This window comes from Lepidothrix coronata, unplaced genomic scaffold (assembly GCF_001604755.1).
Source record: "Lepidothrix coronata isolate B3197 unplaced genomic scaffold, Lepidothrix_coronata-1.0 Scaffold81, whole genome shotgun sequence".
Taxonomy (NCBI): domain Eukaryota; kingdom Metazoa; phylum Chordata; class Aves; order Passeriformes; family Pipridae; genus Lepidothrix; species Lepidothrix coronata.
Window position 1 is genome coordinate 3,024,012 of NW_016690261.1, and position 11,542 is coordinate 3,035,553.

The window sequence follows — 11,542 nt, forward strand, 5'->3', positions numbered from 1 at the left end:
GTAAATCTCATGAGCTAAATATCTGCAAATAAGCAGAGAGAAATTTGTGCTTCTTCCCTCCAGAATAAAGACTCTCCTTTTTAGTGATTCTTTCAAAAACCTCAAACATAACTTTTTATTTTTGGTAGAAACAACTATCCAAAATGGAAGTCAGCTACCAATTGACATATATTCACTCTTATGCAAGACTAAAGCGAATAGTTGCTCCTTTTTTTTTTTTTCCCCTTGAACTTGAAAAACAAGGATCGATACACCCAGACTTTGTAAATATCTACGTATTTTGCTCACATGCTCTAAATTTGGCTTTCTTTTTGCCTGATTTATGTCAGAATCTGTGATAAATATGATGGAAAAAAATGGTTTGCATGATATGCTTTTGTCAAAAGGAAAAATAATGTTATGTTTCATGCTGAGCAATAAGCAGAGAACATTTTCAGAGAAAACATAGGCTGAAATTATTGTTAAACATGTTTGTTAGGTTTATATTTGGAATTATTTCCAACATTCAGTCTCAAACTCACCTTGAATATAAATTGCACTTTATATTTCAAATCTGTCTGTTGCTCTGTGTGATGTAAATGTTTTGAATTTTTTATGATGTGTGCTTTGTTTAGGAGGAAAAGAAAGCAGTTCAGATTTTAAAATAGTTGATTTTTTAAAAAATAAAAATTATAAACTTTGGTAAGTAATTTAAAATGATACATGGTTATTCAGTGCTTAAAATGTCCCTGAGCAGAGGATTATTTGAATATGTGTTGCAAGGTTACTTGTCTCTCCTCTTTTTCTTTTTGTGTGTACTTAATGCAACAAAAATTAAGTATTACATAACTCTCCTGAGGCTATTATTTGTAAGGGTGGAAAGGAATAATCAAAATATATTTTTAAATATATGCAGGTGCAAAGGTGCAAATCTTGATACACTTTGTATTCTTTCAAAGTTACTTTTGAATTGCTACACAATATACTTCTTAAAGAAGGATATTCAGATTATTTGAAAAATAAAGATACCAACATTATACATATGTAAATTAATAAATAAATAACCTGATGTAAAAAAGATCAAGTTTTGACTCATATGTGCCAATCTGCTGTCTTTCAAAATAAGTGGCAGGTAAACTGCTGCAAATTAGTTGCTTCTCATCATGTATATGTAAAAAAAAGTTATGTTTTTTCTGACTGCTTTTCTAATCACTTAGTGGCTTGTTGAAATCTCTAACTGTGGGCTACTCTTTAATATTAAAAAATATTATTTTTTTTAATACATGTTAAAAATACTAAGAGGTGTCATGAACACAGTTGTATAACCTCACATAAGGGTGAAGTTCTCTCAGGGAGTTTCATTCATCCTCGTCTTCAGACTATGATCACTGATAGTTATCCTTTCTCTCATAGAATGAAGAGCAAATGGATAGATGGACTATAGGATAGCCTATGCATTAGAACTTCTTTGTGGAAAAGAAGATGAACACCTGGAAGAGGATTTTTTGAGGTGGTGCTGCCATGTGTGTTTCAGTGAACCGTTTCAGAGAGGTGAGGATACTAAACAGATCAAGGTGTGTTAAGAGAGGGTAGAAACTTTGTGGTAGAGGGCTTATTTGATCTTTTTTTTTTAATTATTATTTTTCTTTTCTTTTGGAAAGAAAGGGAAATTCTGCTAATGAAATCAGAGTTTCTATTTGTGAGAAGTAATAAATCTTCTTTTACCCTCCAGTCCTTTCTTTTCTTTTTTTTTCCCTATGAAGGTCAGTGGTCAAGACTGCAAGCTAGCTTTTTGGTCATTGTGGAACCTAAGAGAAAAAAGAATTTGATTATTCCTATCCAACCTAAAAGAGGGAGTGAAAAGTATAAAAAGACGTAAAAAGCTCTCTAAAATCCTGAAGGGAAACAAAATCCTTTCCTTCCTTCCTTCCTTCCTTTCTTCCTTCCTTCCTTCCTTGCTTTCTTCCTTCCTTCCTTCCTTATCTACATCATCAGTCTCTTACCATTAATAATTTGGAAGGGTCTGTAGGCAGGCCAAGCTGGGATCATGATACATATATATTCACTAATAAGCACAGGAAATAAATTTACAGCCACGAGAATTACATGCATAGCTATCCTATTTCTTCTTCCAGAATGCAAACTTATTTTTTAAGACTCCTGAAGCTGCCTCAGGCTGGGATTTGTGGATGATATGTACAGTGATAGATGTCAGAAGTCCTAACCCTATAAGTCATGTTGGGATTTTACTTTTTCTCTATGTCCCTCTCACCAAGGTTAAGTTGAACATGCTCAGCTAGACAGAACTGGAGCTAAAAGCTAGAGCACAGCAATTACTGTTCTATGGCCTGTATGACGCTAACTAACCTTGTTAGCAACAATGGCACATGCCCTTAAAGTCTACGCAACAGAATAGTTGTCATCACAGGAAAATGAAACCATAAGGATACTCTAGGCAGGTAAGTCCTTTTATTAAAATAATTTGCACATCTCTTTGCTTCAGAGTCCCCAGGTAGTATAGTATCTATATTTAGGTTTTCATTAACATCCTTAGGGAAGTAAATATCCCTCCAACTCAGCTGACTAATCTCTGCTTATTTTCTACCTATCTTCTCTTTCTACTTTTTAATAAAAAATCCCCAGCTTAATTTTGATCAAATTGCATACTTTACACTTCAGTAACTTGCTAATAATAAGGAAGGTTTGTCTTTCTCCCAGCCCTCCTATGTTTACATTGATGAATGATGTTTTACACATCTTTCTGCTGTCATTTGCACTGAAAGATAAGGGTTTTAACTTCAAATCTAAGTTTGTGTATAATCAATTCCTTGCATTTTTCTCCACTTTTTAAAATTTATTTTACTGTACAGCTATGTATTGCTATGCATATAACATGAAGCAAATGCATCCACACACTGTCATGTAAAAAATATACGGAAGAAAGTGCAATTAAACACTTAGAGTTGAGTATTATACCTTTAGATTTAAAAATACATATATCCCCTCTGAAAATCACGTCCAAAACGTCCAAATTATTCTGGGTGAATATTTTTACAAGGTCGTAAAGGAGAAGAGGATATAATATTCCTAAAGGAAACAGATATATGCATAGATGTTATGTTACCTAGCAACATAGGGCCCAATCTGTTATTTACTCCATTTGTCGGATCTTACTATCAGTACATGGGGGGGGGAAATGACACACATTAGGTGTGCTGAGTCCTCAGTCTCTGGTTCAGCAGATCCAAAAAGAAATGGAAAATGTGTAGTTGTATATTTGGTTCTGGATAAATATCATAAGTGGTTTGTCCTCCTGCACATGGCAAGAACCAGTCCCTATTATTAGCTAGTATTTCACTGAAGTCAGAAATTTTCTTTACAGGTTACAAGAAGAAGAAAACAAAAGTCAAAACAAAAATATTTTTAAACCTTGCAATCCCAACTGTTGTAATTAAAGTGAGTTATGAAAGGCTCTACTGAAGTGACAGCATGGTATAATAGTGTCCTTTATTCAGTCTTGCATACAATGAGTATCATAAAGAATACACTTGTAAGAAAAGCTATTAATGTGCCTAAATGTTTACCAGCTCAGACGGGTTTTTTACATAGAAAGGTTAGGAAACTTGCCAGAGAGTCATAACAGTCACAATTAGGAAAAAAAAACCTACATTTTTTTCTTTCCTAGATAGAGATATTCTTTTTATTTTATCCATAGCTCTGACATTGTACAGTTTCTTTGTAGTTTAAGATCAATCACTAACCTGTAAGAAAGAGAGTACAAAAAGGTTATGATCCAAAACTTTTTCACATAAAGCCTTTTCTGCTAGTTGACTAGGATAGACTTGGTGTACAGTTCCAGGAAATTTTGATTTATCCATTCCCACATACCTATATCTGTAGGTACCTTCTGGATATCAGGGTTTCTTTTCATGCTGAAAAAGGGGATCAATTCTCTATTACCTTGGGTCTCCCAAGGATACTGATGTGGTTTTGTGGGCTTTCAGGGAATCTTGGAAACTCTCCAGTCTTTTATAAACTAGAAAACTCTCCACAAAGACTTCCAACTAACTGTAGAATCTGCCATTAGCAGAGCAATCCCCATGACTTTGTGTGTGTATGGGTGTGTATGTGCATTTAGGGCCTGATCTGGCATCCACGTGAATTTTCTGTTTAGGACTCTTGTTTTTGCTGCTACTGATGAACAAAATAGACTAGAGGGTGATCTGGCTGTTCCTCAGGTATCAGGTAGAACAGCGTACTGATAAATGTCCCTTTTTTGGGTCCTGAATTAGGCATGATTAATGAGTACAAGGGTTAAAATTTAAGGGTTGCACTGGGTAATTTAGGGTCTTTAGTCCTCTCAAAGGCACTACAGTAACCACTGGCATATTTTATGGTCTCCTGTGCAGCAAAATAAATCTGAAGCTGGAAATACATGATGAGGTTCAAGCGCTGCAGAAAACATGGGGCTCACTGAACTTGAGGAACACCTTAGGAATAATTCACTACTAGACCCTGAGAAAGGACAACGACTACCATCAGGAGCTTTGAAGAGACTTTAATAGGAGATCAGAACAGCTTTGTCACATTGGTAGGTGATACTGAACATAAGACAAAAGGGGTTATTCTTGAGACTAGCAAAAGTGCTGACCAGACCAATACGCAAAACTGATTGCCTGCTGTAGTCTTTTGTAGTCTTTTAATTCTTGTGTGTGTTTCTATCTACAATTCAAAGCAAAATAATTTTGGAATGAAAATTTAAACATTTTAGTGTTAAATCTCACACTAGGATTTTCAGGTTTAAAAGTCTGATCCTCCAACACCTATTTCCTCTAAATTAAATATTACATGAATCAAAAGGATTAGTTAATTATTTCTGTTGTTAAATTGGCATTTTCTTATGGAAACCTCTTAGGAATTTTATTTCCCAAGTGGATCTAGTTGTGCAAAACTGAGCTGGATATGGCACACTGTTTCCCAGGGACTTCAGGAGGCAGTGATATCTGACTCCTATCACTGCTACTTTCTTGTGAGTGCAAACCCTAAGTACTCAAAAATAAACAAAACTGATTAAAACTACTGAAAATTACTATAACCTGCATCATGGGCCTTCACTACCTTAGCTTTTAACAGTAATGCCCTCCCTACTCCTTTTCTTCCTTTCTTCTTATTATATCTTGCTTCTCTCATCAGTGCAAAAAAAAAAGGAAGACAATTCTGCCAGGTACCAAATGCCTTTGAGTCACATTAAATTTAAGAGAATGAGATCACACCGTAAATCTCCTGAACAGCTGCTGGAGACACACGGAGGTCCCCTACTCTGGAGGTACTCTGGGGAGTCAAGCATTGATGTAGCTGCAATTGCACTACTCGTTCTCTGACACGCAAGTTTTCAGATCAGGAGGAACAGTGTCAGTAAGATCTTCCTTTGCTATATCTCTTCAGCTCCATCAATGCCTGCAATCAGGAAAATTTATGAGTAAAAAACTTAAGGCTGAGTGACAATGCTTTAGTTTTTCGTTTCTGCAGCGGAGTTTAGCAGCCCCAAGGATTGAGTCCGCTGGCATTTTTTTATATTAATTTAAATAAATAAATAAATAAATAAACCAATCCACACTATATAAGATATGACACATTATTTCCTAGTATTACAAAGGTTTTGTTTGCTACCTTCAATCCTTTAATTATTTTTTTAAAATTAGTAATAGTATTTTATGTAGTCTGTTTCCTTCTTATTAAATGTTCTGGATTACAGCTGCAAAAATGTCTCCTGTAGTAGTGTGCTACTAATCAGTAGCCCATGAGGAACCATATGATGCAACTTAGCAAAAGCAATCAAAATTCCTATAATCCAGGAAATAGGAGGGCAAAGAACCTAAACCAAATACACTCCAGAATCCACAATGGCAATTAAAGAATATGGCAATAAAAGACAACAGTTATGAGTATCTGTATCACTGTATAGGCCTAAATTTTCATCAGCTGTATTTCATTTTTTTTTAGTTAAATACTTTCATAAATTCTTACTGTATTAGAAGAATAGGACCTTTTGTAAAGTCGTTCTCTTCTCAATTATTTTGTAAAGAGACTATTATGTGGAGTGGACTGTTAATTAAAAATAATTGAAAATTGCATTTAATTCTCAGGAATTATGAAATTTAAAAGAATATACGTTCTGGTTATTCTGGAAATTGAGAAGCCTAACGTTAGCCTCAGTTAAAGAAATTTAGTCAATTCTTACAGTATGATGAATTATTGTTCTATATTTCAGATAAAGATCAGCTAGCAAACTATTTTGATTGTACAATTTTACTGAGCAACATTTACCACAATCCTGAAAAAAAAAATCAATACTCTCTATGTAGGTAGTTGGTAAAAGTTGGGAGTATATGAGGCCGTGTTCAGCCCTAGCCAGTGAAGAAAATCTTTTGTGGATATTGCCACCTTACTACTACTGTTACCAATATTGATCTCAGCTAACCACTGCAGTACACTGAGATCAATTCAGCTGTATTCCTTGGAGTCGCCTAAAACTAGAGCACTCCATTGTTGAATCAAGTCCTTTGACTTGAAATAGCTCTATTTGTACTAGAATGTTAACAAGACACAGAGCTATCTCTTGAATGTTAACACAACACAGAGAAAAATAGGGGCATTCCCCCCTCTCAAGACTCAGAATCCTGCACAAAAGAATCTGGTGGGGTTTGCGCTTAAAATAATAGGATCTGAAAGAAAATAAATCCTTTCCTCTATGTAGTTTCCTTTATATTCTAGAGAATAGAGGGTATGGGAATATATGGGCTACATATGAACTGATTTAACTGCAGAAGTATCATCATTAACCTGAACCAGCCCTGGCTGTTTCTGGATTTGGTGTGACTTGCTTGACAGAGATGTGCTGTTTTAGTTAAGATGGCTCATACCCAAACAGAGAGTATTTTGCAGGTGAAGATCTAAAACATCCGATGTATGAACATCCAATGAGTATGTGTTGCCATGAAGTTAGAACATCAAGCATGACCACCACGTGTCCTATCTCTCTGTTCACTAGTGCAGTTTAAATGTTGCTGCTGCTGGACTTAGCAGTAGTAAGAGTAGTGTCTGTTAAGGAATCACTGTAAAGCATTTGCTTTGGACTCGTTTAGCTCTTAGACAATTATGCATATGATTGTCTATACTGCCTTCTATACTTTGCAAGTGAATCAAACTGCCAGATGAAAAAATGACATAGCCCTAAGTCCCTATTCATATGCCAGGAATTAAACTCATGTATTTACTTCTAGTAAAGCAATAAAGATCCGCCTTCACTAAAATTTGATGGTATAGAGTTGCTGTATATTTTTATCTCCCTATAGAAAAATATGTTCTTTTGGATAATTAGGGTTTAGTCTAAAGTAGAGTTGAGGGTCTATTATTTATGCCTTTTTACTTTATTAGCCTACACATATTCATATCACATTTTTCATTATTATTAATTTGCATGTGTAAGCTACTTGAATGTACATGTATATATATAAATACATACATAAATGCAAATATATACATAGATGTTTATAACTATATATGTGCATTTATATGAAAGAGAATCTAGTGAGTTGCTATCAGGCATGCTAACAAATATTTTTGGTTGCTTTTTTTCCTCAAATAGCAGAGTTTCATTTCTTCTGCTGTGCCAAGATCCTTCCTTCCTTCATTCACTAATCCACCTTTATCTATGTCTTAAATCCAACAGGATGTAGAGAATATTGTACTGGAAATAATGCAGACTACAGAATTAAACCATACCAAAAAAAAAAGAAAACACATCCATCTTGGATAAAACCGTCCTTCATGGATGAATATTTTTTTTTTCTTTAATTGTCCCACTTGAATGGTTGTTAAACATCCTGAGTGCACATCCTATATTTGGTGAATCAAAATGAGTTAATACTTTTGCAATGGGATCTCTGATCTTTCAGAGCCCAAAACCACAACTACATTCTTCTTCTACAGTGTACATAAAAGACGAAAAAGCACCTCTGATTTCTAAAGATGAATTTCACTGCAGTTTAAAGCAAAGTGCCTTTCTAAACAGAATATTATTAAACAGGTCTAGTGGTACAAATCTTCGGTTTAACAGCATGTTCTTTCAGGCTGAATACATTCTTCCCTTCTCCTGTTCTAGTTCAGTAAGTTTCTCTTTTTAGGGTCTTTGGGTTAGGTTATGACTATCAAGGCACATCTATCCCCTGAGTCTTAAAAGTGATTTGCTATCTTCCTGATCTGGACCAATTTCTGCCTCTTACTTTATACTGGGACATTGACTGCCATTAAAGGGAATGGGATCACCTGACACCAAATTTGTCCTCAGAGTAAGAATCAAGCCTCCAAGATGTCTCTAGGCTGCAAAATGATAAACAAAACTCCAAGTAATTTTAAATTTTCACTTGAAACCACTGAGATATGGAATTCTGCCTGCTTCTTGCAAGTGATAAACCATTGTTAACTTGTTTATTGATAAGTGTCAAATTATTTTGATTACATCTGATGGGATAATGTTGTTTAACTTTGTTATTTGCATATTAATATTAACCAGAGACATCAAAGTATACTTCACATCTGTTATCAAGCTGAGAGGAAGACAGGCTTTCTTCTATGCAGATAAACAGACAGGATTCTTATGCTGCTAGCAAGTATGTTTTGTTGTTACTTACATATGTATTATTCCCAGGCAACCTTAGTACTAAGAATTCATTTGCAAATACTTTCCTTTTACACATTTTAGTCTTTAAAAAATTTATATTAATTGTCCAAGACAGTGAATACAGTGGATTCCTTGTGGGGGGGAGGGGAAAGGCGCATTAGTAAAGGCAAAATACTAGTTCTTTCTAGTATTATTTCCCTAGTTAATCTAATTCTTGACCTAAAGACACTGCTGCCTAAGCTATATCTCAGGTGCTTTACAAATAGATGAGCAAGATAATGATTCATATATTTAAAATCTTATTAGATTAATATCATTGTCCCAAAGCATATTATTTTTTATACTGCTGGGGTTTTTTGGTATTCCTTCCCTACTTCCCTGCTTCCTTCCTTCCTTCCCCCTCTGTCTTATCTCCTCTCTCACTTTCTCTCACATCTACTCACTTTCTCTCCTTAACAGACAGAAGGTCATAGCAAGAGTAAAAGTGACAAACGAAACTTCCACCCAGTCAAAGTCTGTCCCCTGTGATTTGAGTTTTAATTTACTTTTCATATGCATTTTTGGTTCATTCTTTATACTATCAGTATTATTTTAGCAATCAGTTATGTCAAAAGCTTAAGAAGAAAGTGAAGAAGGAATTATTTTGCAGTATTTTGGATCTTGGATTCAACTAATTTATCTTTAGATCATAGGAGAGGGCATATGTCTAAATGATATTAGAATGTATTATCTTAACATCTGAAACCCCAAAAGAAAGCAGTGTAGGCCAACAGCAGGTTCTTAAATACAGTAACAGAAGACAAATATCAAATTAACAATTTATGAAACAAATACATAAAGGTCAAACCATACTGTGCACTTCTGTCAGAAAAGTGCTGTTCTAGCAATTATTCTAACTTTAGTTTTCAAAATCCTGCCTGAACTGAAGATGGCATCATGAAGCCAGAAAAGTTCTACAGGCCTTTTTTCACATTGCACAGAAATTCTAAAACAAACAAACAAAACAAACCTTCATATAGCTCTTCAAAGTACTGAACATCTCTATTTTACCAAGAATTCTCTGGGAATTGTGAATACTTCATGTCTTTTGAGCTCATCTTCCATACTAGTAATGCTACAAAATCAACCCCACACCACCCAAAAGAAAACCTCACACCAAACTCTGAAACAAACACCAAAACTCCAACCAAGGACATGTTTAAAGACTTGTAAACAGTTGCAAGAAACTACAATGTTGTTTTGGGATTATTTTTACCACTTACAAAAGCTGCATTTGTAAAAGGATATTTGTTATATAAAATCTATGGTTATGTATGTATATAGATGCATAATGGATAGATAAGGTTACCAGATTTAAACCTTTATCAGTAGTACATCGATACTGGTTTTGATATCAGGAAAGCTTGTCCATGGAGTCCTAAGGCTACCTAAATGTTTTGCAAATAAAATAAATATTATTGCCCTTAACTATATACAGAGATCACAAATCACTTTTAAAATGTCAGTAAAATAAATATCACATTGCAGCCTTTCAGTATGTAGAGAGGGCCAACAAGAAAGCTGGAGGGGAATTTTTACAAGGACATGTAGTAATAGGATATTACAAGTGATAATGACTTTCAAAGGAAAGAGAGTAGGTTTAGATTAGATATTAGTAAGAAATTCTTTACTGTGAGGGTGGTGAAACACTGGAATGGGTTGCCCAGTAAAGTTGTGGATGCCTGAAAGTGTTCAAGGCCAGGTTGATCAACCTGGTCTGGTGGAAGACGTCCCTGTCCATGGCAGGGGGGTTGGAAGGTCCCTTCCAACCCAAAACTTTATATGATTCTAAGACCTAACATAGTTTTGTAATAAGCCCTAATTTTCAGAGTTTTTACACCTTTATCAAACTGAAACTATCAGGCTATTATTTTTTATCAGTAAGTTGGATTTACTGATATTTGGAAAATAAAAGCACACTATAAAAAAAGAAGTCAAGAATTTCTAGTCTGATGAAGAAAAATTCAAAACTTGCCAAGGAGGTCTTCCTGAGCAACGTTTTGCCTTTCAGCTTCTTTGTGAAACCTTGAAAGCTTCAAAGCTGTAACAAAGTCCCATTATATCTACTGAGCTAGGTGGTGATAGTTAAATTATCATTTTGTATTACATGCAGACTGGACAGAAGACCATAATAAACATTGTACTTTATTGGATAAATTGTCCATCTAACCCAATATCCTTTTGTTTTCAGTGACCGATGTTAATTAAGGTGGCTTTTTGCAGCACCTGTAGCTAGACAGGTTATAGGAAAAATTAAAAAATTGGCCTATTTTTTGTCCCCTGTCCTTTGTGTGAGTTTTTGCTGCCACTTAATCAGATTATGTGTTGGATGTTTCTATACAAATTTACTAAAAAGTTGATATTTAAGTTGTTTATCTATTTATTAATCAACTTTTAATTAAGAAAAAGGACACATTAATCTCATAAACAGTGGCTGGAATCTCCTAGCAACAGTAATGTCATTAAATGTATTTTCTTATTTTCTTCATCATTATTATTTTAAATATACTTGACTCTTTACAGTGTCTGAATTTGAAAAAAAAGGTTGATTTCCTTGATGCCAACAAGATTATGCTAATTTACAAAACAGATAATATTTTAAATGTTTGTAATAAATAGTGTATGGAAGAAAATACTCCTAAGGATTTACAGAAAATCATAAATTTAATGAGTTTTGTAATAATTAGGAAAATTGCTTCCCAAGCATAATTTTTATGAGTCAAGATTCAGAACAATAAAGCTACTGATATACATAATATAGTCAATAAAATCCAGCTTTTATGACAATCATCAGCTTAGCAGTCTTTCTTTTCACCCCTCATTTCTTTTTGATATGATGGT